The sequence below is a fragment of the Arachis hypogaea genome, chromosome 2 (genome assembly GCF_003086295.3).
Source record: "Arachis hypogaea cultivar Tifrunner chromosome 2, arahy.Tifrunner.gnm2.J5K5, whole genome shotgun sequence".
NCBI lineage: Eukaryota > Viridiplantae > Streptophyta > Magnoliopsida > Fabales > Fabaceae > Arachis > Arachis hypogaea.
In genome coordinates this window covers 38,497,676-38,523,792 of record NC_092037.1, presented here as the reverse complement: position 1 = coordinate 38,523,792, position 26,117 = coordinate 38,497,676, and the positions used below count along the sequence as shown (strand labels likewise).

The following is a 26,117-nucleotide window of genomic DNA, read 5'->3' as shown; positions in this document are numbered from 1 at the left end:
GTACTTCTTGTTCTTTTGAATTAGAAACATTTTTCATTTAAGAGAGGTGAGGGATTCATGGAGTTTATTCATAGCCTTAAGACATAGTTACTAAATACTAATGATCATGAAGTAGAGACACAAAACATAAACAAACATATAGCATAAAAATCGAAAAACAGAGAGATAAGAACAAGGAAGTTAAGGAATGAGTCCACCTTAGTGAGGGTGGAGCCTTTTGAAGGACTAATGGTGCTTTTTGAGCTCCTTTATGTCTCTTCCTTGCCTCTGTTGCATGATCCCTAGTGATTTTGGTACTCCTATCATTAGTTGCTCCCAATAGTTGTGGAGGAAAATGTATCCCCTGAGGTATCTCAGGAATTTCTTGATGAGAAAGTTCCTCATGCTCTCTTGATGTGCAGTCAAATGCTTTATTACTGAGCTATGGACTCTTGAGATGACTCTCTCCATCTCCCATGACTCAGAGGTGGAAGTAATTGTCTTCCTTTTCCTCTTTCTTGAGGTTTCTCTGGCCTTAGGTGCCATAAATGGTTATGGAAAAATAACAAAGCTATGCTTTTACCTTTTACCACACCAAACTTAGAGTGTTGCTCGTCATCGAGCAAAAGAAGAAAGAATAGAAGAAGAAGAAGATATGGAGGAGAGGGAGAGAGGTTTGTGTTTCGGCCATTGGTGGACGAAATTGTGATCCATATTCTTTTGTACTTGTATGAAATCATTATTATGGCACCAGTTGAATTCACAACTCCGTTCAACTAACCAGCAAGTGTACTGGGTCGTCCAAGTAATAAACCTTACGTGAGTAAGGGTCGATCCTACAGAGATTGTTGGTATGAAGCAAGCTATGGTCATCTTGTAAATCCCAGTCAGGAGGATAAAATTATGGAATTTAGAAAATCAAATATGATTAATAAAAATAAACAAAAAATAAAATGGATAGAGATACTTATGTAAATCAATAGTGAAAATTTCAGATAGGCATATGGAGATGTTGTGCTCCTCTTGAATCTCTAATTTCTTATTACATTCATCCAATCCTTCTTACTCCTTTCCATGGAAAGCTGTATGTAGGGCATCACCGTTGTCAATGGCTACATCCCATCCTCTCAGTGAAAATGTTCCTATGCTCTGTCACAGCAGGGCTAATCATCTGTCGGTTCTCAATCAGGTTGGAATAGAATCCCTTGATTCTTTTGCGCTTGTCATCACGCCCAGCCTTCAGGAGTTTGATGCTCATCACAGTCATTTAATCATAGAGTCCTACTCGGAATACCACAGACAAGGTTTAGACGTTCCGAATCCTCATGAATGCCGCCATCTATCTAACTTATACCACGAAGATTCTGTTGGGGAATCTAAGAGATATGCGCCCAATCTAAAGTAGAACGGAAGTGGTTGTCAGTCACGTGCGTTCATAGGTGAGAATGATGATGAGTGTCACGGATCATCACATTCATCAAGTTGAAGTGCAACATATATCTTGGAATAAGAATAAGAGGGATTTGAATAAAAGACAATAGAATTGCATTAATACTTGAGGTACAGCAGAGCTCCACACCCTTAATCTATGGTGTGCAGAAACTCCACCGTTGAAAATACATAAGTAAAAGGTTCAGGCATGGCCGAATGGCCAGCCCCCATGATCTGAGAACTAATCGTCCCAAGATGTCTAATACACTAGTAAAAAGTCCTATTTATAATAAACTAGCTACTAGGGTTTACATGAGTAAGTAATTGATGCATAAATCCACTTCCGGGGCCCACTTGGTGTATGCTTGGGCTGAGCTTGATTAATTCAAGAGCTGAGGCTTCTCTTGGAGTTGAACTCCGAGTTATGACGTGTTTTGGGCGTTCAACTCCGGATCATGACGTTTTTCTGGCGTTTAACTCCAGGCAGCAGCATGTACTTGGCGTTCAACGCCAAGTTACGTCGTCAATCTCCGAATAAAGTATGGATTATTATATATTGCTGGAAAGCCCTGGATGTCTACTTTCCAACGCCGTTGAGAGCGCGCCAATTGGAGTTCTGTAGCTCCAGAAAATCCATTTCGAGTGCAAGAAGGTCAGATTCCAACAGCATCAGCAGTCCTTTTGTCAGCCTTTTTTCAGAGTTTTGCTCAAGTCCCTCAATTTCAGCCAGAATTTACCTGAAATTACAGAAAAACACACAAACTCCTAGTAAAGTCCAGAAATGTGAATTTAACATAAAAACTAATGAAAACATCCCTAAAAGTAGCTCAAACTTACTAAAAACTACCTAAAAACAATGCCAAAAAGCGTATAAATTATCCGCTCATCACAACACCAAACTTAAATTGTTGCTTGTCCCCAAGCAACTGAAAATCAAATAGGATAAAAGAAGAGAATATACTATAAATTTCAAAATATCAATGAATATTAATTTAATTAGATGAGCGGGACTTATAGCTTTTTTGCTTCTGAACAGTTTTGGCATCTCACTTTTTCTTTTGAAGTTCAGAGTGATTGGCGTCTCTGGGAACTTAGAATTTCGGATAGTGTTATTGACTTTCCTAGTTAAGCATGTTGATTCTTGAACACAGCTACTTATGAGTCTTGGCCGTGGCCCTAAGCACTTTGTTTTCCAGTATTACCACTGGATACATAAATGCCACAGACACATAACTGGGTGAACCTTTTCAGATTGTGACTCAGCTTTGCTAGAGTCCCCAGTTAGTGGTGTCCAGAGCTCTTAAGCACACTCTTTTGTTTTGGATCACGACTTTAACCACTCAGTCTCAAGCTTTTCACTTGGACCTTCATGACACAAGCACATGGTTAGGGACAGCTTGATTTAGCCGCTTAGGCCTGGATTTAATTTCCTTGGGCCCTCCTATCCATTGATGCTCAAAGCCTTGGATCCTTTTTACCCTTGCCTTTTGGTTTTAAGGGCTATTGGCTTTTTCTACTGCTCCTTCTTTTTCTTTCTATATTTTTTTTTCGCAAGCTTCCTTTTTCACTGCTTTCTCTTGCTTCAAGAATCAATTTCATGATTTTTTCAGATCATCAATAACATTTCTCTTTGTTCATCATTCTTTCAAGAGCCAACAATTTTAACACTCATAAACAACAATATCAAAAGACATATGCACTGTTCAATCATTCATTCAGAAAACAAAAAGTATTGCCACCACATCAATATAATTAAATTAAATTCAAGGATAAATTCGAAATTCATGTACTTCTTGTTCTTTTGAGTTAAAACATTTTTTTTATTTAAGAGAGGTGAAGGATTAATGGAATTTATTCATAGCTTTAAGGCATGGTTACATACTAATGATCATGAAGTAGAGACACAAAACATAGATAAACACAATATTAAAAACCGAAAACAGAAAGAAATAAAGAACAAGGAATGAATCCACCTGAGTGAGGGTGGCGCCTTCTTGAAGGTCCAATGGTGCTTTTTGAGCTCCTCTATGTCTCTTCCTTGCTTCTGTTGAATGATTCCTAGTAATTTTGGTGTTTCTACCCTTAGTTGCTTCCAATATTTGTGTGGGGGATAACTTATTCCCTGAGGTATCTCAGGGATCTCTTGATTTGCAGCCACATATTCTACCACTGAGCTATGACGGCTTATAGTCTTTCCATCTCCCAAGACTCAGAGGTGGAAGCTTTTGTCTTCCCTTTGAGGTTTCTCTGGCCTTAGGTGCCATTAATGGTAATGGAAAAGCAAAAAAGCTATGTTGTTACCACACCAAACTTAAAATATTGCTCGCCCTTGAGCAAGAGAAGAAAGAAGAGAGGAAGAAGAAGAAGAAGAAGAAAATGGAGGTGAGTGAGGGGAGATGGATTCGACTATATGGGTGGGATTGGGTGGGAAAGAGAAGTTGAATTGTAAAGGTAGGTGGGGTGTATGGGGAAGAGTGGATAGATGTAGGTGGTGAATGAAAAATAGAAGGGATGACCATGAATGGAAAGAGAGAGGGCGAGGTAGGTGGGGATCCTGTGAGGTCCACAGATACTGAGATGATCCTGTGGGGTCCACAGGTCCTAAGGTGTCAAGGAATTCCATCCCTGCACCAAATAGGCATGTAAATTGCCTTGGCACACCATTCTGGCGTTTAAATGCCCATTGGTGCACGTTCTGGGCGTTCAACGCCCATGTAAAGCATGTTTCTGGCGTTGAACGCCAGTTTCATGCTTGTTACTGGCGTTCAGCGCCAGTTTTTCCTCTCTGGGCACATTCCTGGCGTTCAGCGCCAGGATGTTGCTTGTTTCTGGCGTTCAGCGCCAGAATGGTGCTCTGTTCTGGCGTTGAACGCCAGCCAGATGCACTTTACTGGCGTTGAACGCCAGCCCGTGCGTCCTCCAGGATGAAAAACTTTTTTCTTCTGTTTTTGACTCTGTTTTAAATTTTTTTTGATTTTTTCGTGACTCCTCATGATCATGTACCTAATAAAACACAAAATAACAATATAATAAAAATTAGATAAATAAAATTGGGTTGCCTCCCAATAAGCGCTTCTTTAATGTCAATAGCTTGACAGTGGCTCTCATGGAGCCACAAGGTGATAAGGTCAATTTTAGTGTGTAGTCCCAACACCAAACTTAGAGTTTGGATATGGGGTCTTAGCACCAAACTTAGAGCTTGGTTGTGGCCTCACAACATCAAACATAGAGTTTGACTGTGTGGGCTCTTCTTGACTCTGAACTGAGAGTAGCTCTTCATGCTTACTCTCTTTTGTCACAGAGGGATGGCCATGTGCCCTAAACACAAGGTAGTCCCCATTCAATTGAAGGACTAATTCGCCTCTGTTGACATCTATCACAGCTCCTGCTGTGGCTAGGAAGGGTCTTCCAAGGATGATGCAATCATCCTCTTCCTTCCTAGTGTCTAAGATTATGAAATCAGCAGGGATGTAAAGGCCTTCAACCTTTACTAGTACGTCCCCTACTATTCCATAAGCTTGTCTCACTGACTTGTCTGCCAATTGTAATGAGAACAAGGCAGGTTGTACCTCAATGATCCCCAGCTTCTCCATTACAGAGAGTGGCATAAGATTTATCCCTGACCCCAGATCACATAGAGCTTTTTCAAAGCTCATGGTGCCAATGGTACAAGGTTTTAAGAACTTGTCAGGATCTTGTTTCTTTTGAGGTAGAGTTTTCTGAATCCAAGTGTCTAGTTCACTAATCAGCAAGGGAGGTTCACTTTTCCAGGTCTCATTACCAAACAACTTGGCATTCAGCTTCATGATAGCTCCTAAATATTGAGCAACTTGCTCTCCAGTCATATCTTCATCCTCTTCAGAGGAAGAATAGTCTTCAGAGCTCATGAATGGTAGAAGGAGATTTAATGGAATCTCTATGGTCTCTATATGAGCCTCAGATTCCTCTGGATCCTTATTAGGAAACTCCTTCTTGCTTGAAGGACGTCCCAAGAGGTCTTCCTCACTAGGATTTTCGTCCTCCTCCTCCCTAGTGCATTCGGCCACTTTGACTAAATCAATGGCCTTGCACTCTCCTTTTGGATTCTCTTCTGTATTGCTTGGGAGAATACTGGGAGGAGTTTCAATAACTTTCTTACTCAGTTGGCCCACTTGTGCCTCCAAATTTCTAATGGAGGATCTTGTTTCATTCATGAAACCGAAAGTGGCCTTTGACAGATCAGAGACAATATTGGCTAAATTAGAAGTGTTTTGTTCTGAATTCTCTGTCTGTTGCTGAGAAGATGATGGATATGGCTTACTATTGCTCAGCCTATTGCGTCCACCATTGTTAAAGCCTTGTTGAGGCTTTTGTTGATCCTTCCAGGAGAAATTTGGATGATTTCTCCATGATGGGTTATAGGTGTTTCCATAGGGTTCACCCATGTAATTAACCTCTGCCATGGCAGGGTTCTCAGGATCATAAGCTTCTTTAGAAGCTACCTCTCTAGTACTGTTGGATGCATGTTGCAATCCATTCAGATTTTGAGAGATTATATTGACCTGTTGAGTCAACATTTTGTTCTGAGCCAATATGGCATTCATCGCATCAATTTCAAGAACTCCTTTCTTCTGAGGTATCCCATTATTCACGGAATTCCTCTCAGAGGTATACATGAATTGGTTGTTTGCAACCATGTCGATGAGTTCTTGAGCCTCTTCAGGCATTTTCTTCAGGTGAATAGATCCACCTGCAGAATGGTCCAATGACATTTTCGAAAATTCAGAGAGACCATAATAGAATATATCTAATAGGGTCCATTCTGAAAACATGTCAGATGGATACCTTTTGGTCAGCTGCTTGTATCTTTCCCAAGCTTCATAGAGGGATTCACCATCTTTTTGTTTGAAGGTTTGAACATCCACTCTTAGCTTGCTCAGCTTTTGAGGAGGAAAGAATTTATCCAAGAAGGCAGTGACCAGCTTATCCCAGGAGTCCAGGCTATCCTTAGGTTGTGAATCCAACCATATTCTAGCTCTGTCTCTTACAGCAAAAGGGAAAAGCATGAGTCTGTAGACTTCAGGATCAACTCCATTCGTCTTTACAGTCTCACAGATCTGCAAGAACTCAGTTAAAAACTGATAAGGATCTTCAGATGGAAGTCCATAAAACTTGCAGTTTTGTTGCATTAATGCAACTAGTTGAGGTTTAAGCTCAAAGTTATTGGCTCCCATGGCAGGAATGGAGATGCTTCTTCCATCAAACTTGGACGTTGGCTTTGTGAAGTCACCAAGCATTCTCCTTGCATTATTATTATTATTTTCGGCTGCCATCTCCTTCTCTTGTTCGAAAATTTCTGAAAGGTTGTTTCTGGATTGTTGTAATTTAGCTTCTTTTAATTTTCTCTTCAGAGTCCTTTCAGGTTCTGGATCAATTTCAACAAGAGTGCTTTTTTCCCTGTTCCTGCTCATATGAAAGAGAAGAAAACAAGAAAAGAAAGAGGAATCCTCTATGTCACAGTATAGAGATTCCTTTATGTTAGTAGAAAAAGAAAGGGGTATAAGAAAGAAGAAGGATGGATTCGGATTTTTGGATGAAGAGAGGTGAAGAGAAGTGTTAGTAGTTAATTAATTAAATAGAATAAGAGAAGAGAAGAGAGATTTCGAAAATAATTTTTGAAAAAGAGGTTAGTAATTTTCGAAAATCAAAGACAAAATATAATTAAAATTAAAATTTAAAACAAAAAGAATTTTTGAAAAAGAGAGGGAGAATTTTCGAAAATTAGAGAGGGATAGGTAGTTAGTTGGTTTTGAAAAAGATAAGAAATAAACAAAAAGTTAGTTAGTTGATTGAAAAAGATTTGAAATCAAATTTTGAAAAAGATAGGAAGATAAGAAGTTAGATAAGATATTTTGAAATCAAATTTTGAAAATGATAAACTTTTTGAAAAAGATAAGATAAAAGATAAAAGATTTAATTTTAAAATTGACTTAACTAACAAGAAACTACAAGATAAGATTCTAGATCTTAAAGATTGAACCTTTCTTAACAAGAACGTAACAAACTTCAAATTTTTGAACCAATCACATTAATTGTTAGCTAATTTTCGAAAATATGATATAAAGATAAGAAAAAGATTTTGAAAATATTTTGAAAAAGATTTTTTTAAAATTTTCGAAAATTATAAAAAAATGAAAAAGATATGATTTTTGAAAAAGATTTTGAAAAGATAAGATTTTTAAAATTGAAATTTTGATTTGACTTGTAAGAAACAACTAATTTTGAAAATTTTTGACCAAGTCAACCCAAAATTTCGAAAATTTGGAGGAAAATAAGGAAAAGATATATATATTTTTTTTTTATTTTTGAATATTTAATTATGAGAGAGAAAAATAACAAAAATACTCAATGCATGAAATTTTTAGATCAAAACAATGAATGCATGCAAGAATGCTATGAATGTCAAGATGAACACCAAGAACACTTTGAAGATCATGATGAACATCAAGAACATAATTTTAAAAAATTTTTAATGCAAAGAAAACATGCAAGACACCAAACTTAGAAATCTTTAATGCATGAAAAATATGAATGCAAAAGTGCACATGAAAAACAACAAACAACACAAAACAAGAAATCATCAAGATCAAACAAGAAGACTTTGTCAAGAACAACTTGAAGATCATGAAGAACACTATGAGTGCATGAGATTTTCGAAAAAATGCAAGAAAAATTTTAAAAGCATGCAATTGACACCAAACTTAAAAATTAACACAAGACTCAAACAAGAAACACAAAATATTTTTGGTTTTTATGATTTTATGATTTTTTTGTATTTTTATTAAATTTTTTCGAAAAACATTTTTTTGAAAAACGAAAAATAAAAGAAAAATTTTTGAAAAAGATTTTTGAAAAGAAAATTACCTAATCTGAGCAACAAGATGAACCGTCAGTTGTCCATACTCGAACAATCCCCGGCAACGGCGCCAAAAACTTGGTGGACGAAATTGTGATCACTATTCTTTGAGTTGCATTCATCAACTTGGTGCTGTAGTTGCACGTAATTGTAAAATTATGGAATTTGAAATTGACACGAGTGGACACAACTCCGTTCAACTAACCAGCAAGTGTACTGGGTCGTCCAAGTAATAAACCTTACGCGAGTAAGGGTCGATCCCACAGAGATTGTTGGTATGAAGCAAGCTATGGTCACCTTGTAAATCTCAGTTAGGCAGATTAAATTGGTTTATGGGTTTTCGAAAATAGAAATAAGAAAATAGAAATAATAAAAGGGATAGGGTACTTATGCAGCCTCATTGGTGGGAATTTCAGATAAGCGAATGAAGATACTGTATGGCTCAAGGACGCCTGCTCTCCCACTGCTTCAACTCAATCCTTCTTACTCCTTTCCATGGCAAGCTGTATGTAGGGCATCACCGTTGTCAATGGCTACATCCCATCCTCTCAGTGAAAACGTTCCTATGCTCTGTCACAGCACGGCTAATCATCTGTCGGTTCTCAATCAGGTTGGAATAGAATCCCTTGATTCTTTTGCGCTTGTCATCACGCCCAGCCTTCAGGAGTTTGAAGCTCGTCACAGTCATTCAATCATAGAGTCCTACTCGAAATACCACAGACAAGGTTTAGACTTTCCGAATCCTCATGAATGCCGCCATCTATCTAACTTATACCACGAAGATTCTGTTGGGGAATCTAAGAGATATGCGCCCGGTCTAAAGTAGAACGGAAGTGGTTGTCAGTCACGTGCGTTCATAGGTGAGAATGATGATGAGTGTCACGGATCATCACATTCATCAAGTTGAAGTGCAACGTATATCTTGGAATAAGAATAAGAGGGATTTGAATAAAAGACAATAGAATTGCATTAATACTTGAGGTACAGCAGAGCTCCACACCCTTAATCTATGGTGTGCAGAAACTCCACCGTTGAAAATACATAAGTAAAAGGTTCAGGCATGGCCGAATGGCCAGCCCCCATGATCTGAGAACTAATCGTCCCAAGATGTCTAATACACTAGTAAAAAGTCCTATTTATAATAAACTAGCTACTAGGGTTTACATGAGTAAGTAATTGATGCATAAATCCACTTCCGGGGCCCACTTGGTGTATGCTTGGGCTGAGCTTGATTAATTCACGAGCTGAGGCTTCTCTTGGAGTTGAACTCCGAGTTATGACGTGTTTTGGGCGTTCAACTCCGGATCATGACGTTTTTCTGGCGTTTAACTCCAGGCAGCAGCATGTACTTGGCGTTCAACGCCAAGTTACGTCGTCAATCTCCGAATAAAGTATGGATTATTATATATTGCTGGAAAGCCCTGGATGTCTACTTTCCAACGCCGTTGAGAGCGCGCCAATTGGAGTTCTGTAGCTCCAGAAAATCCATTTCGAGTGCAAGAAGGTCAGATTCCAACAGCATCAGCAGTCCTTTTGTCAGCCTTTTTTCAGAGTTTTGCTCAAGTCCCTCAATTTCAGCCAGAATTTACCTGAAATTACAGAAAAACACACAAACTCCTAGTAAAGTCCAGAAATGTGAATTTAACATAAAAACTAATGAAAACATCCCTAAAAGTAGCTCAAACCTACTAAAAACTACCTAAAAACAATGCCAAAAAGCGTATAAATTATCCGCTCATCACAACACCAAACTTAAATTGTTGCTTGTCCCCAAGCAACTGAAAATCAAATAGGATAAAAGAAGAGAATATACTATAAATTTCAAAATATCAATGAATATTAATTTAATTAGATGAGCGGGACTTATAGCTTTTTTGCTTCTGAACAGTTTTGGCATCTCACTTTTTCTTTTGAAGTTCAGAGTGATTGGCGTCTCTGGGAACTTAGAATTTCGGATAGTGTTATTGACTTTCCTAGTTAAGCATGTTGATTCTTGAACACAGCTACTTATGAGTCTTGGCCGTGGCCCTAAGCACTTTGTTTTCCAGTATTACCACTGGATACATAAATGCCACAGACACATAACTGGGTGAACCTTTTCAGATTGTGACTCAGCTTTGCTAGAGTCCCCAGTTAGTGGTGTCCAGAGCTCTTAAGCACACTCTTTTGTTTTGGATCACGACTTTAACCACTCAGTCTCAAGCTTTTCACTTGGACCTTCATGACACAAGCACATGGTTAGGGACAGCTTGATTTAGCCGCTTAGGCCTGGATTTAATTTCCTTGGGCCCTCCTATCCATTGATGCTCAAAGCCTTGGATCCTTTTTACCCTTGCCTTTTGGTTTTAAGGGCTATTGGCTTTTTCTACTGCTCCTTCTTTTTCTTTCTATATTTTTTTTTCGCAAGCTTCCTTTTTCACTGCTTTCTCTTGCTTCAAGAATCAATTTCATGATTTTTTCAGATCATCAATAACATTTCTCTTTGTTCATCATTCTTTCAAGAGCCAACAATTTTAACACTTATAAACAACAATATCAAAAGACATATGCACTGTTCAATCATTCATTCAGAAAACAAAAACTTGGTGCACGTTCTGGGCGTTCAACGCCCATGTAAAGCATGTTTCTGGCGTTGAACGCCAGTTTCATGCTTGTTACTGGCGTTCAGCGCCAGTTTTTCCTCTCTGGGCACATTCCTGGTGTTTAGCGCCAGGATGTTGCTTGTTTCTGGCGTTCAGCACCAGAATGGTGCTCTGTTCTGGCGTTGAACGCCGGCCAGATGCACTTTACTGGCGTTGAACGCCAGCCCGTGCGTCCTCCAGGGTGAAAATTTTTTTCTTCTGTTTTTGACTCTGTTTTTAATTTTTTTGATTTTTTCGTGACTCCTCATGATCATGTACCTAATAAAACACAAAATAACAATATAATAAAAATTAGATAAATAAAATTGGGTTGCCTCCCAACAAGCGCTTCTTTAATGTCAATAGCTTGACAGTGGCTCTCATGGGGCCACAAGGTGATCAGGTCAATGTTAGTGTAGTCCCAACACCAAACTTAGAGTTTGGATATGGGATCTTAACACCAAACTTAGAGTTTGGTTGTGGCCTCACAACACCAAACTTAGAGATTGACTGTGTGGGTTCTTCTTGACTCTGAACTGAGAGAAGCTCTTCATGCTTACTCTCTTTTGTCACAGAGGGATGGCCATGTGCTTTAAACACAAGGTAGTCCCCATTCAATTGAAGGACTAATTTACCTCTGTTGACATCTATCACAGCTCCTGCTGTAGCTAGGAAAGGTTTTCCAAGGATGATGCAATCATCCTCTTCCTTCCTAGTGTCTAAGATTATGAAATCAGCAGGGATGTAAAGGCCTTCAACCTTTACTAGCACGTCCTCCACTATTCCATAGGCTTGTCTCACTGACTTGTCTGCCAATTGCAATGAGAACAAGGCAGGTTGTACCTCAATAATCCCTAGCTTCTCCATTACAGAGAGTGGCATAAGATTTATCCCTGACCCCAGATCACATAGAGCTTTTTCAAAGCTCATGGTGCCAATGGTACAAGGTATTAAGAACTTGCCAGGATCTTGTTTCTTTTGAGGTAGAGTTTTCTGAATCCAAGTGTCTAGTTCACTAATCAGCAAGGGAGGTTCACTTTCCCAAGTCTCATTACCAAACAACTTGGCATTCAGTTTCATGATAGCTCCTAAATATTGAGCAACTTGCTCTCCAGTCACATCTTCATCCTCCTCAGAGGATGAATAGTCTTCAGAGCTCATGAATGGCAGAAGGAGATTTAATGGAATCTCTATGGTCTCTATATGAGCCTCAGATTCCTCTGGATCCTTAATAGGAAACTCCTTCTTGCTTGAAGGACGTCCCAGGAGGTCTTCCTCACTAGGATTTTCGTCCTCCTCCTCCCTAGTGCATTCGGCCACTTTGACTAAATCAATGGCCTTGCACTCTCCTTTTGGATTCTCTTCTGTATTGCTTGGGAGAATACTGGGAGGAGTTTCAATAACTTTCTTACCCAGCTGGCCCACTTGTGCCTCCAAATTTCTAATGGAGGATCTTGTTTCATTCATGAAACTGAAAGTGGCCTTTGACAGATCAGAGACAATATTGGCTAAATTAGAAGTGTTTTGTTCTGAATTCTCTGTCTGTTGCTGAGAAGATGATGGATATGGCTTACTATTGCTCAGCCTATTGCGTCCTCCATTGTTAAAGCCTTGTTGAGGCTTTTGTTGATCCTTCCAGGAGAAATTTGGATGATTTCTCCATGATGGGTTATAGGTGTTTCCATAAGGTTCACCCATGTAATTAACCTCTGCCATGGCAGGGTTCTCAGGATCATAAGCTTCTTCAGAAGCTACCTCTCTAGTACTGTTTGATGCATGTTGCAATCCATTCAGATTTTGAGAGATTATGTTGACCTGTTGAGTCAACATTTTGTTCTGAGCCAATATGGCATTCAGAGCATCAATTTCAAGAACTCCTTTCTTCTGAGGTATCCCATTATTCACGGAATTCCTCTCAGAGGTATACATGAATTGGTTGTTTGCAACCATGTCAATGAGTTCTTGAGCCTCTTCAGGCGTTTTCTTCAGGTGAATAGATCCACCTGCAGAATGGTCCAATGACATTTTCGAAAATTCAGATAGACCATAATAGAATATATCTAATAGGGTCCATTCTGAAAACATGTCAGATGGACATCTTTTGGTCAGCTGCTTGTATCTTTCCCAAGCTTCATAGAGGGATTCACCATCTTTTTGTTTGAAGGTTTGAATATCCACTCTCAGCTTGCTCAGCTTTTGAGGAGGAAAGAATTTATCCAAGAAGGCTGTGACCAGCTTATCCCAGGAGTCCAGGCTATCCTTAGGTTGTGAATCCAACCAAATTCTAGCTCTGTCTCTTACAGCAAAAGGGAAAAGTATGAGTCTGTAGACTTCAGGATCAACTCCATTCGTCTTTACAGTCTCACAGATCTGCAAGAACTCAGTTAAAAACTGATAAGGATCTTCAGATGGAAGTCCATAAAACTTGCAGTTTTGTTGCATTAATGCAACTAGTTGAGGCTTAAGCTCAAAGTTATTGGCTCCAATGGCAGGAATGGAGATGCTTCTTCCATCAAACTTGGACGTTGGCTTTGTGAAGTCACCAAGCATTCTCCTTGCATTATTATTATTATTTTCGGCTGCCATGTCCTTCTCTTGTTCGAAAATTTCTGAAAGGTTGTTTCTGGATTGTTGTAATTTAGCTTCTCTTAATTTTCTCTTCAGAGTCCTTTCAGGTTCTGGATCAATTTCAACAAGAGCGTCTTTTTCCCTGTTCCTGCTCATATGAAAGAGAAGAAAACAAGAAAAGAAAGAGGAATCCTTTATGTCACAGTATAGAGATTCCCTTATGTTAGTAGAAGAAGAAAGGGGTTAGAAGAATGGAGATGGGGATTCGGATTTTTGGATGAAGAGAGGTGAAGAGAAGTGTTAGTAATTAAATAATTAAATAGAAGAAGAAAAGAGAAGGAAGATTTCGAAAATAATTTTTGAAAAAGAGGTTAGTAATTTTCGAAAATCAAAGACAAAATATAATTAAAATTAAAATTTAAAACAAAAAGAATTTTTGAAAAAGAGAGGGAGAATTTTCGAAAATTAGAGAGGGAAAAGTAGTTAGGTGGTTTTGAAAAAGATAAGAAACAAACAAAAAGTTAGTTAGTTGATTGAAAAAGATTTGAAATCAAATTTTGAAAAAGATAAGAGGATAAGAAGTTAGATAAGATATTTTGAAATCAAATTTTGAAAAAGATAAAATTTTTGAAAAAGATAAGATAAAAGATAAAAAGATAAGATAAAAATTTTAATAAAAAGATATTTTGAAAAAGATTTAATTTTTTAAAAAGACTCAACTAACAAGAAACTACAGGATAAGATTCTAGAACTTAAAGATTGAACCTTTCTTAACAAGAAAGTAACAAACTTCAAATTTTTGAACCAATCACATTAATTGTTAGCTAATTTTCGAAAATATGATATAAAAGATAAGAAAAAGATTTTGAAAATATTTTGAAAAAGCTTTTTGAAATTTTCGAAAATTATAGAAAAAATGAAAAAGATATGATTTTTGAAAAAGATTTTGAAAAGATAAGATTTTTAAAATTGAAATTTTGACTTGACTTGTGAGAAACAACTAATTTTGAAAAATTTTTGACCAAGTCAACCCAAAATTTCAAAATTTTGGAGGAAAATAAGGAAAAGATATTTTTTTATTTTTGAATTTTTTTAATTATGAAAGAGAAAAACAACAAAAATACTCAATGCATGAAATTTTTAGATCAAAACAATGAATGCATGCAAGAATGCTATGAATGTCAAGATGAACACCAAGAACACTTTGAAGATCATGATGAACATCAAGAACATATTTTTGAAAAATTTTTAATGCAAAGAAAACATGCAAGACACCAAACTTAGAAATCTTTAATGCATGAAAAATATGAATGCAAAAGTGCACATGAAAAACAACAAACAACACAAAACAAGAAAACATCAAGATCAAACAAGAGGACTTATCAAGAACAACTTGAAGATCATGAAGAACACTATGAATGCATGGGATTTTCGAAAAATGCAAGAAAAATTTTTAAAAGCATGCAATTGACACCAAACTTAAAAATTGACTCAAGACTCAAACAAGAAACACAAAATATTTTTGGTTTTTATGATTTTATGATTTTTTTTGTATTTTTATTAAATTTTTTTCGAAAAACATTTTTTTTGAAAAACGAAAAATAAAAGAAAAATTTTTGAAAAAGATTTTTGAAAAGAAAATTACCTAATCTGAGCAACAAGATGAACCGTCAGTTGTCCATACTCGAACAATCCCCGGCAACGGCGCCAAAAACTTGGTGGACGAAATTGTGATCCATATTCTTTTGTACTTGTATGAAATCATTATTATGGCACCAGTTGAATTCACAACTCCGTTCAACTAACCAGCAAGTGTACTGGGTCGTCCAAGTAATAAACCTTACGTGAGTAAGGGTCGATCCCACAGAGATTGTTGGTATGAAGCAAGCTATGGTCATCTTGTAAATCCCAGTCAGGAGGATAAAATTATGGAATTTAGAAAATCAAATATGATTAATAAAAATAAACAGAAAATAAAATGGATAGAGATACTTATGTAAATCAATAGTGAAAATTTCAGATAGGCATATGGAGATGTTGTGCTCCTCTTGAATCTCTAATTTCTTATTACATTCATCCAATCCTTCTTACTCCTTTCCATGGCAAGCTGTATGTAGGGCATCACCGTTGTCAATGGCTACATCCCATCCTCTCAGTGAAAACGTTCCTATGCTCTATCACAGCACGGCTAATCATCTGTCGGTTCTCAATCAGGTTGGAATAGAATCCCTTGATTCTTTTGCGTTTGTCATCACGCCCAGCCTTCAGGAGTTTGAAGCTCGTCACAGTCATTCAATCCCAGAATCCTACTCGGAATACCATAGACAAGGTTTAGACTTTCCGGATCCTCATGAATGCCGCCATCTATCTAGCTTATACCACGAAGATTCTGTTGGGGAATCTAAGAGATATGCGCCCGGCCTAGAGTAGAACGGAAGTGGTTGTCAGTCACGCGCGTTCATAGGTGAGAATGATGATGAGTGTCACGGATCATCACATTCATCAAAGTTAAGTGCAACGTATATCTTGGAATAAGAATAAAAGAGAATTGAATAGAAAGTAATAGTAATTGTATTGAAACTTGAGGTACAGCAGAGCTCCACACCCTTAATCTATGGTGTGCAGAAACTCCACTGTTGAAAATACATAAGTGAAAGGTTCAGGCATGGCCGAATGGCCAGCCCCCATGGTCTAAGGACTAGGCGTCCAGAGATGTCTAATACACTAGTAAAAAGTCCTATTTATAATAAACTAGCTACTAGGGTTTACATGAGTAAGTAATTGATGCATAAATCCACTTCCGGGGCCCACTTGGTGTATGCTTGGGCTGAGCTTGATTAATCCACGAGCTGAGGCTTCTCTTGGAGTTGAACTCCGAGTTATGACGTGTTTTGGGCGTTCAACTCCGGATCATGACGTTTTTCTGGCGTTTAACTCCAGACAGCAGCATGTACTTGGCGTTCAACGCCAAGTTACGTCGTCAATCTCCAAATAAAGTATGGACTATTATATATTGCTGGAAAGCCCTGGATGTCTACTTTCCAACGCCGTTGAGAGCGCGCCAATTGGAGTTCTATAGCTCTAGAAAATTTATTTCGAGTGCAGGGAGGTCAGATTCCAACAGCATCAGCAGTCCTTTTGTCAGCCTTTTTTCATAGTTTTGCTCAAGTCCCTCAATTTCAGCCAGAATTTACCTGAAATTACAGAAAAATACACAAACTCCTAGTAAAGTTCAGAAATGTGAATTTAACATAAAAACTAATGAAAACATCCCTAAAAGTAGCTCAAACTTACTAAAAACTACCTAAAAACAATGCCAAAAAGCGTATAAATTATCCGCTCATCAGCCATTTAGGGTGGGTTTGGGTGGGGAGGATGGGTAGATGTGAGTGGTGAAGAGGTGATGGGAAAGAGAGATTGAGGTGATTAGTGAAGGGTTTTTGGGGAAGAGTGTTATTGGGTTGTGTGAAGAGAGGATGAATGTGAAGAAGAGGAGAGAAAGTGAGTTGAGGTAGGTGGGGATCCTGTGAGGTCCACAGATCCTGGGATGATTGATAAACCACTATTTTATGGTTTATCTTATGCTCAATTGAGTGGTTTTTATCAACTCTTTACTCACTTATTCATACAATTCGCATGTTTTACATTTTCCTTCCTGATTTTGTGCTATGATTGAAAACATGCTTCTTTGATCTTATATTTGCTTATTATTAATCCTCTCTTACTACCATTAGATGCCTTGATATGTGTGTTAAGTGTTTTCAAATATTATAGGGAAAGAATGACTTGGAGGATGGAAAGGAAGCATGCAAAAGTGGAAGGAATACAAGAAGTTGAAGAAGTTGTTAAGCTGTCCAGCCTTATCTCTTCGCACTCAAACGGCTATAACTTTAGCTACAGAGATCCAAACGACGCGGTTTCAGTTGCGTTGAAAAGCTAACGTCCGGGGCTTCGATTTGATATATAATTTGCCATAGCTACCCTGAAGTTAGGCGACGCGAACGCGTGAATGACGCGTCCACGTCGCATCTGCGAACCTCAATCCGCGCGGCCGCGTGGACGACGCCTCCGCGTCACTTGCCCGCGACCTGAACGTAACAAAAATTGTAGGGGGTGATTTCTGGGCTGCTTTTGACCTAGTTTTTAGCCCAGAACACACAGATTAGAGGCTATAAAGTGGGGGAATGCATCCATTCATAATCATGCTCTCATAATTCATAATTTTAGGTTTTAGATGTAGTTTTTAGAGAGAGAGGTTCTCTCCTCTCTCTTAGGATTAGTATTTAGGATTTCTCTTAGTTTTAGGATTGCTTCTCAATCACAGGTTCAATATTTTCTTTTATTTATTTTTCCAATTTAATTTATGAACTTTTCCATGTTACATTTGAATTTCTATTTAATATATCTTGAGGTATTTCAGACTTATGATTGCTTTCTTTAATTTATTAATGTTCTCGATTTATCCAAATTATTTTCATTCAAGTAGAATTTCTTCCCTTTTGGCTTTGGTTGATTAATTGGTGACTCTTGAGTTATCAAACTCATTATTGATTGAAAATTGGAATTCTTCAAGAATTAATTCGAGTTCCAATAACTCTAGCCTTTCCCAAGGAAGGACTAGGACTCAAGGAATTGAAATTAATTCATCTACTTAACTTACTTTCATAGTTAGAGGTTAACAAAGTGGGAGAAAAATCCAATTCTCATCACAATCGATAAGGATAACTAGGATAGGACTTCCAGTTCTCATACTTTGCCAAGAGTTTATTTTACACTTATTATTATTTTATTGTACTTGTCATTTAACTAACTTTTTACCTTAATCCAAAACACCAAAACGCCCTTTTTCATAACCAATAATAAGAACATACCTCCCTACAATTGCTTGAGAAGACAACTCGAGGTTTAAATACTCGGTTATCAATTTTAAAAAGGGGTTTGTTACTTGTGACAACCAAAACATTTGTAAGAAAGGTTGATTGCTTGGTTTAGTAACTATACTTACAACGAGAGTTTACTATAACTTCTAAACCATCAATCTTCAGTTCTTCAAAATGGCGCCGTTGCCGGGGAATTGCAAACGTGTGCCTTATTATTGGTTATTGTAAATATAAAAAAATATTTCAGATTTTTATTTTAAAATTTTTATCTTATCTTATCTTATTTTTCAAAATTCAATTTTTTTAAAATCATCTCTTTTTCAAAATATTTTGTTTTTGTTAGTTTTTGTTTTTATTTTCTCTCACTACTATGAACTCTCACCCCTTTGACTATGAGTCTGGTTATAATTATGTTGCAGGAAGAGGAGATTATAATAACAACATGCACCATGGTTGGAACAATCAAAGATGGGAGGAGCCACAAGGATTTGATCAACCGTCATGGCAACAACCACCTCCAATGGACTATCAACAACCATTCTGTGATGCATATAAAGGCAATGGCTATGGTGAGTGATGAGCGGATATTTTGTACGCTTTTTGGGGCTAATTTCATGTAGATTTTAGCATGTTTCATTTAGTTTTTAGTAAAATAATATTAGTTTTTAGGCAAAAATCATATTTCTGGACTTTACTATGAGTTTGTGTGTTTTTCTGTGATTTCAGGTATTTTCTGGCTGAAATTGAGGGAGCTGAGCAAAAATCTGACTTAGGCTGAAAAAGGACTGCTGATGCTGTTGGATCCTGACCTCCCTGCACTCGAAATGAATTTTCTGGAGCTACAGGAGTCCAATTGGCGCGCTCTCAACGGCGTTGGAAAGTAGACATCCAGGGCTTTCCAGCAATATATAATAGTCCATACTTTGCGCAAGGATAGACGACGTAACTTGGCGTTAAACGCCAAGTTCATGCTGCTGTCTGGAGTTAAACGCCAGAAAAACGTCATGATCCGGAGTTGAACGCCCAAAACACGTCATAACCTGGAGTTTAACGCCAAGAAAGGCCTTTACACGTGGAAAGCTTTAGTCTCAGCCCCAGCACACACCAAGTGGGCCCCAGAAGTGGATTTCTGCACCAATTATCTTAGTTTATTCATTTTCTGTAAACCTAGGTCACTAGCTTACTATTTAAACAACTTTTACAGACATTTCTTGTACCTCATGACATTTTCAGATCTGAATTACATACTTTGTGACGGCATGAGTCTCTAAACTCCATTGTTGGGGGTGAGGAGCTCTGCAGCGTCTCGATGATTTAATACAATTCCTTTGTTTTCCATTCAAACACGCTTGTTCTTATCTAAGATGTTTATTCGCGCTTAACTGTGAAGAAGGTGATGATCTGTGACACTCATCACCTTCCTCAATCCATGAACGTGTGCCTGACAACCACCTCCGTTCTACATCAGACTGAATGAATATCTCTTAGATTCCCCAACAGAATCTTCGTGGTATAAGCCGGATTGATGGCGGCATTCATGAGAATCCGGAAAGTCTAAACCTTGTCTGTGGTATTCCGAGTAGGATTCCGGGATTGAATGACTGTGACGTGCTTCAAACTCCTGAGGGCTGGGCGTTAGTGACAGACGCAAAAGAATCAATGGATTCTATTCCAACCTGATTGAGAACCGACAGATGATTAGCCGTGCTGTGACAGAGCATAGGAACGTTTTCACTGAGAGGATGGGAAGTAGCCACTGACAACGGTGACACCCTACATAGATCCTGCCATGGAAGGAACCTGCGTGTGAGAAGAGGATTTCAAGGAAGAGTTGAAGTCAGAGGACAGAGCATCTCCAAAACTCCAACATATTCTCCAGTACTGCAAAGTAAAGTAACATTGTTCCCTCTTTTGTTTTTATAATCAAATCTAGTAATTTCACTTTTAATCCAAATAATCCTATTGACATCCTGACTAAGATTAATAAAATAAATATTAATTGCTTCAAACCAATAATCTCTGTGGATTCGACCCTTACTCACGTAAGGTATTACTTAGACGACCCAGTACACTTGCTGGTTAGTTGAACGGAATTGTGAAAAGAAAGTAATCAGTTAGTTAAATTGGTTCTCTTTGGCGCATGCCAAGGAGCCTTTAATCAAGGATCACAATTTCGTCCACCAAGTTTTTGGCGCCGTTGCCGGGGATTATTGAGTTTGGACAATTGAAGGCTTATTTTATTTCTTAGATTAGGAATAATTTATTTTTATTTTTATTCTTATTTTTATTGTTAGAGAGTCATTAAATCTTGATAGGATAGTTTCTTTTCAAAAATTTCTTTTCAAAATTTATTATTTTTCTCTTAATTAATTGCTAATTTTCGTGAGTTTTAGTGTCTTGTTCTAAGTTTGGTGTCAATTGCATATCTCATATTTTTCTTTAAAATTTTCGACTTGTGATTTTTGTTCTTCATTAATCTTCAAGTTGTTCTTGCTTATTTTTCTTGTTTGATCTTGAGTTTTTCTTGCTTTGTGTCTTTTCTTGTTTCACTTGTGTTCCTTTTAAAGCACTAATTGGAATATCTGCATCAAGTGTCATATTTATTCCCAATTGGCTAAAGCATTGGTTTATATTCTTGATAAGGAAGCACCAGTACTTTTGAAAATCTTTTTCAAAAATAATTTTTCCTAATTTAATCTTGTGCCAAACTTTAAGTTTGGTGTTTTCTTGTTAATCTTTCCTTAATTTTCGAAAACTTGTCTTGATTTCCTAAAAATTTTAAGTTTGGTGTTCTTTCTTGTGTTCTTGGTGTTCTTGTGAATCTTCAAAGTGTTCTTGAGTTTTTCTTGTGTCTTGATCTTAAAATTTTTAAGTTTGGTGTTCCTTGGTGTTTTCCCTCCAAAAATTTTCGAAAATAAGGAGCATTAGATCTAAAAATTTAAAGTCTTGTATCTTTTGTGTGCTTTTCTCTTTCATCATAAAATTCAAAATTCAAAAAATTTTTATTTTCTAACTATTTTTAAAACTACTTTTTCGAAAATTTTACATTAAAAATTCAATTTTCAATTTCAAAATATTTCCACTTTCTTTTATTTATTTCGTTTTTATTTTATTTTAAAAAAAAAAATAATAATAATTTTCTTTCACAAAATATCTTCAAAATATTTTTATATCTATATCCCATTTTTTTTTGTTATTCCATTACTATAAAATAAATAATTCTCAACATATAAATTCTCAACTTGTATTCCATTAAGGAAGTAAGTATGAATGAACAGTCCAAGAGGACTCTGGGGTCATATGCTAACCCCACTACTGCTTCATATGGGAGTAGTATCTGTATACCTTCCATTGGAGTTGGTAGCTTTGAGCTGAATCCTCAGCTCATTATCATGGTGCAGCAAAACTGCCAGTATTCTGGTCTTCCACATGAAGAACCTACAGAGTTTCTGGCACAATTTCTGCAAATTGCTGATACAGTACATGATAAGGAAGTGGATCAGGATGTCTACAGATTACTACTGTTTCCATTTGCTGTAAAAGATCAAGCTAAGAGGTGGTTAAATAACCAGCCTAAAAACAGCATAAAAACATGGAAACAGCTGTCAGAAAAATTCCTGAATCACTATTTCCCTCCCAAACGGATGACACAGCTAAGGCTAAGCATCCAAGGCTTCAAACAAGGAGATAATGAATCCCTTTATGATGCCTGGGAGAGATACAGAGAGATGCTAAGAAAATGCCCCTCTGAAATGTTTTCAGAATGGGTGTAATTAGACATCTTCTACTATGGGCTTACAGAAAAAGCTCAGATTTCTCTAGACCACTCAGCTGGTGGATCTATACATATGAGAAAAACAATTGAAGAAGCTCAAGAGCTCATTGATACAGTTGCCAGAAATCAGCATCTGTACCTAAGCAGTGAATCCTCTATGAAAGAAGAAGCTAAAACAGTAACTGCAGAACCCAGTCCAATGGATCAGGCTAACGAATTTAATCAGCAATTAGACTTTCTAACTCAGCAGCTAGCCGAATTCAAGGAAATATTACAGGAAACAAGAATGGCTAACAGGAACATGGAAGTGCAATTAAAACAGACAGAAAAGCAACTGTCAAAACAAATAGCAGATGAATGCCAAGCAGTTCAATTAAGAAGTGGGAAAACATTAAATACCTCACTTCAAAGCAACAAGAAGACAGGAAATGAACAAATAGCTACTCAAAATCCCTCTGAGGACAGGCAGAGCCCAGAAAGGGATAAAGCTGGCGCTGAACGCCCAGACCATGCTCATTCCTAGCGTTCAACGCCAGAAACAAGCATGGATCTGGCGTTGAACGCCCAAAAGGAACATGGTTCTGGCGTTCAAACGCCAGTAACAAGCAAGGAGGTGGCGTTTAACGCCACTCCAGCTTCCACACCTGGCATTCAAATGCCAGTGGGTGATCAGTCACATACAAGTACTGATAGCAACCCTTCTAAAAAGGCTTCCCAACCCACTTCTGTAGGTAATAAACCTGCAGCAACTAAGGTTGAGGAATACAAAGCCAAAATGCCTTATCCTCAAAAACTCTGCCAAGCGGAACAGGATAAGCAATTTGCCCGCTTTGCAGACTATCTCAGGACTCTTGAAATAAAGATTCCGTTTGCAGAAGCACTTGAGCAAATACCATCTTATGCTAAGTTCATGAAAGAGATCTTAAGTCATAAGAAGGATTGGAGGGAAACTGAAAAAGTTTACCTCACTGAAGAATGCAGTGCAGTCATCCTGAAAAGCTTACCTGAGAAGCTTAAAGATCCTGGGAGTTTTATGATACCATGCACATTAGAAGGTGTTTGTACCAAGCAAGCTTTATGTGATCTTGGGGCAAGTATCAATCTAATACCTGCATCTACTATCAGAAAGCTTGGTTTAACTGAAGAAATTAAACCAACCAGGATATGTCTTCAACTTGCTGATGGCTCCATTAAATACCCATCAGGCGTGATTGAAGACATGATTGTCAAGGTTGGGCCATTTGCCTTTCCTACTGACTTTGTGGTGCTGGAAATGGAGGAGCACAAGAGTGCAACTCTCATTCTAGGAAGACCTTTCCTAGCAACTGGCCGAACCCTCATTGATGTCCAAAAAGGGGAAGTGACCTTGAGAGTCAATGAGGAGGAGTTCAAGTTGAATGTTGTTAAAGCCATGCAACATCCAGACACCCCAAATGACTGCATGAGTGTTGATATTATTGACTCTCTGGTAAGAGAGGTCAATATGGCTGAGAGTCTCGAATCAGAGCTGGAGGACATCTTTAAAGATGATCAGCCTGATTTGGAGGAATCAGAGAAAATAATAGAACCTTTGAAAGTCCCTCAAGAAGAGGAGAAACCTCCAAAACCCGAACTCAAACCATTACCACCATCCCTGAAATATGCATTTCTGGGAGAAGGTGAAACCTTTCCTGTAATTATAAGCTCTACCTTAGAGCCACAGGAAGAGGAAGCACTAATTCAAGTGCTAAGGACGCACAAGACAGCTCTTGGGTGGTCCATTAGTGATCTTAAGGGCATTAGCCCAGCCAGATGCATGCACAAAATCTTGTTGGAGGATGACGCCAAGCCAGTGGTTCAACCACAAAGGCGGCTGAACCCAGCTATGAAAGAAGTGGTGCAAAAAGAGGTCACTAAATTACTAGAGGCTGGGATTATTTATCCTATTTCTGACAGCCCCTGGGTGAGCCCTGTCCAAGTTGTCCCTAAGAAGGGTGGCATGACAGTGGTTCATAATGAAAAAAATGAACTGGTTCCTACAAGGACAGTTATAGGGTGGCGTATGTGCATTGATTACAGAAGACTCAATACAGCCACCAGAAAGGATCATTTTCCTTTACCATTCATAGACCAGATGCTAGAAAGACTAGCAGGTCATGAATACTACTGCTTCCTGGATGGATATTCAGGTTATAATCAAATTGCAGTAGATCCCCAGGATCAGGAGAAAACAGCATTCACATGCCCATCTGAAGTATTTGCATACAGAAGGATGCCATTTGGCCTGTGCAATGCACCTGCAACCTTTCAGAGGTGCATGCTCTCAATTTTCTCTGATATGGTGGAAAAATTTCTGGAAGTCTTCATGGATGACTTTTCAGTATTTGGAGACTCATTCAGCTCCTGCCTTAACCATTTAGCACTTGTTCTGAAAAGATGCCAAGAGACTAACCTAGTTTTAAACTGGGAAAAATGTCACTTTATGGTGACTGAAGGAATTGTCCTTGGGCACAAAATTTCGAACAAGGGAATAGAGGTGGACCAAGCTAAGGTAGAAGTAATTGAAAAATTACCACCACCTGCTAATGTTAAGGCAATCAGAAGCTTTCTAGGACATGCAGGGTTCTATAGGAGGTTTATAAAGGATTTTTCAAAAATCGCCAAACCTCTGAGCAACCTGCTAGCTGCAGACGCGCCATTTATCTTTGATGAAGAGTGTCTGCAGGCATTTGAGACTCTGAAAGCTAAATTGGTTACAGCACCAATCATCTCTGCACCAGACTGGACATTACCATTTGAACTGATGTGTGATGCCAGTGACCATGCCATTGGTGCAGTGTTGGGACAAAGACATGACAAGCTTCTGCACGTCATTTACTATGCAAGCCGTGTGCTAAATGATGCACAGAAGAATTATACAACCACAGAAAAAGAGCTACTTGCAGTGGTTTACGCCATTGACAAATTCAGATCCTACTTAGTAGGATCAAAAGTGATTGTGTACACTGATCATGCTGCTCTTAAATATCTACTCACAAAGCAGGATTCAAAACCCAGACTCATCAGATGGGTGTTGCTTCTGCAAGAGTTTGATATAGAAATAAGAGACAAAAAAGGGACAGAGAATCAAGTAGCAGATCACCTGTCCCGAATAGAACCAGTAGAAGGGACGTCCCTCCCTCTCACTGAGATCTCTGAAACCTTTCCGGATGAGCAACTGTTTGCCATCCAGGAAGTGCCATGGTTTACAGACATTGCAAACTACAAGGCAGTGAGATTCATACCCAAAGAGTACAGTAAGGTGCAATCAAAGAAATTAATCACAGATGCAAAGTACTATCTTTGGGATGAACCATATCTCTTCAAGAGATGTGCAGACGGAGTAATCCGTAGATGTGTGCCTAAAGAGGAAGCACAGAAGATCCTTTAGCATTGCCATGGATCACAGTATGGAGGACATTTTGGAAGTGAGCGAACAGCCACAAGAGTCCTCCAAAGTGGCTTCTACTGGCCTACTCTCTATAAAGATTCCCGAGCATTTGTGCTTAATTGTGACAGTTGCCAAAGATCAGGCAACCTACCTCACAGTTATGCCATGCCTCAACAAGGAATCTTGGAGATTGAGTTGTTTGATGTATGGGGCATTGACTTCATGGGACCTTTCCCACCATCATACTCAAACACTTATATTCTGGTGGCAGTGGATTATGTATCCAAATGGGTGGAGGCTATTGCAACACCCACTAATGACACTAAAACAGTGTTGAAATTCCTCCAGAAACATATCTTCAGCAGATTTGGTATCCCTAGAGTGTTAATCAGTGATGGGGGCACTCATTTCTGTAATAAACAGCTTTACTCTGCTCTGGTACGTTATGGAGTCAACCACAGGGTGGCTACTCCATATCACCCACAAACTAATGGGCAAGCTGAAGTCTCAAATAGAGAACTTAAAAGAATCCTGGAACGGACTGTAATTAACCGTAGAA

The 26,117-nt window shown here is 38.2% G+C and overlaps 1 non-coding gene across 1 annotated transcript; it reads left to right on the top strand.

Annotated features, from left to right (window-relative positions):
- The first annotated feature begins 13,009 nt into the window (after positions 1–13,009).
- Positions 13,010–13,113, top strand: LOC112767281 (small nucleolar RNA R71). The gene has a single exon (XR_003184826.1). It is a non-coding gene; the product is annotated as a small nucleolar RNA R71 (small nucleolar RNA).
- Positions 13,114–26,117: the final 13,004 nt, after the last annotated feature.